Here is a 2,277-nt window from a genome sequence, read left to right as displayed (position 1 = left end):
CAGCCCCACTTCTCTCTGGCAGCTGTCCGTTCCACACATCCATACCTCTGTTTCTATTTTGTTCGTCAGTTAATTTTGTTCACTAGATTCCACATATAAGTGAGATCATATGATATTTGTCTTTCTCTGACTGGCTTATTTCACTTAGTATCACAGTCTCCAGTTCCATCCATGTTTTCACAAAATATAAGATCTCCTTTTTTTTTTTTTACAGCTGAGTAGTGTTCTATTGTGTAAATGTACCACCACTTTTCTTAGCCATTCATCTACTGATGAGCCCTTGGGCTGTTTCCAGATCTTGGCTATTATAAATAATGCCAAGGAATGAACATAGGAATGCATATATTCTTTTGAATTAGTGTTTTTATGTTTCTTAGGATATATTCCCAGAAGTGGGATGGCTGGGTCATAAAGAAGTTCCATTTTTAATTTTTTTTTAAGAAACTCCATACTGTTTTCCATAATGGCTGCACCAATTTGCATTCCCACCGACAGTTGTACAAGGGTTCCCTTTTCTCCACATCCTTGCCAGCACTTGTTTGTTGATTTATTGATGATAGCCATTCTGACAGGTTTGAGGTGATATCTCATTGTGTTTTTCATCTGAATCTCTCCAATGATTAGTGACATTGACATTTTTCATATGTATATTGGCCTTCTGTATGTCTTTTTTGTAAAAAATGTCTATTCAGGTCCTTTGCCCATTTTTTAATTGGGTTGTTTGTCTTAATTGGTTTTGAGTACTATACCTTCTTTATATATTTTATAAATTAACCCCTTATCACATGTATCATTGGCAAATGTATTCTCCCATTTAATTTAAAAGTTAAGATTTAATGAAATAGTTCTACTTGACGCAGTGGAAGTTTCAATGTCATCTAATCTATTTGCATTATTTGACCAAAATTATTTTAGAATTACACATATATGATGTTTTATATTCTTTGTCTTAGTAGTTGGTGTTTAAATAAAAGACTATAGAAGATGTTTTTAGATTCCTACTTAAAGCTGTGTAGAAGGTAAGAAGCTCCTTTTTAACCTGCTTTTTTGGTTCTATTGTGTGGGTTGTTTCATATCACACAATGAAGAAAAAAATATAAGCAGTTTAGTTTACCAAGTAAATGCTGTTAAGTGATGTTGCATATTATAGCAAGTGGATTCTTTGAATGGCTTTCATATTTTCAATTATTTGCCAACTAAAGTTTGTGGATCTAACCCGTGATGAACTCTTGATCTTCATGAAATCCTAACACGGTAAGTCATTATTTTTTTTCTCTTTTTTTTATTGCTTAAAGTATTACAAAGAGTATTACATATGTCTCTTTTTTTTCCCCCCGCCCTTGACAATCCCCTGGCCTCCCCTACCCCCGTAAGTCATTATTATTCCCAATTATATAAAGTGGATATTTATGTAAGTGCAGAATTCAACGCAGATAAACTATGTATCTTGTTATTCCAATGATGATGAATCAAAGTTAATAATACATTGCATTTTAACTTGCTTATAAGAAATATTAAGCCCGACTCTATAACAGAAAGGTATAGGTACAGAGTGCATCAATAACTCAGCCTAGAACCAAAGAGTTAAAGAATTGCTCAATTCTGGCCATTTTGTATGGTCAGTTACCAATATTTCTCCTGTAGTCTTTTGCAATAATAATTTATTAAACAAGCATTTATTACATTTTTACAATAGTATGCCTGTCTCCATGCTAGGCATTGAGGATACAATGATGAAGGAGAAAAAAAACTGATATCCAACTGGAGGACATAGATTATGAGAAAGCAAAACAAATTTTTGTAAATATAGATTATGAAAAGTCTACGAAGAAATGCAATGATATGTTAGTGAGTAAGTGGGTGGAGGCCTAAATCATATTCAGCTATGCTGTTAGGGTCCAGCCATTAAAAAGGACAAAAGTCACACTAAGAGATTTTAATGTAGGAATAAGTTAAATAGGTATTGAGACCTGAAAAGGCTCAAAGGAAACATTAAGGTGTCAGAGATAATAATACAGGAAGTAACTACCACAACTGGACTGGGAAGGTGGGTGGAAGAAGAGTAATCAGAAGCCAGAAACTTGGAGGTCAGACCGTACTCAACCCCCTAGGAGAGAACACTGCCCTGCCCAGGTGTTGATCCTGATATCACACCAAAAAAATGTCTAGAACCAGTTGCTGTTGCCGGGGCAACAATGACAGCAACAAACATAAACAGGAAGGAACACAAGTCCGTTTTTCCCTCCCTCTGTTTGCAAAGCTCCCTGGAGTCTAATG

This window comes from Myotis yumanensis, unplaced genomic scaffold (assembly GCF_028538775.1).
Source record: "Myotis yumanensis isolate MYYU_CA2020_CCGP unplaced genomic scaffold, mMyoYum1.0.hap1 SCAF_1, whole genome shotgun sequence".
Lineage (NCBI taxonomy): Eukaryota > Metazoa > Chordata > Mammalia > Chiroptera > Vespertilionidae > Myotis > Myotis yumanensis.
Note: the sequence above shows the minus strand (reverse complement) of the source record.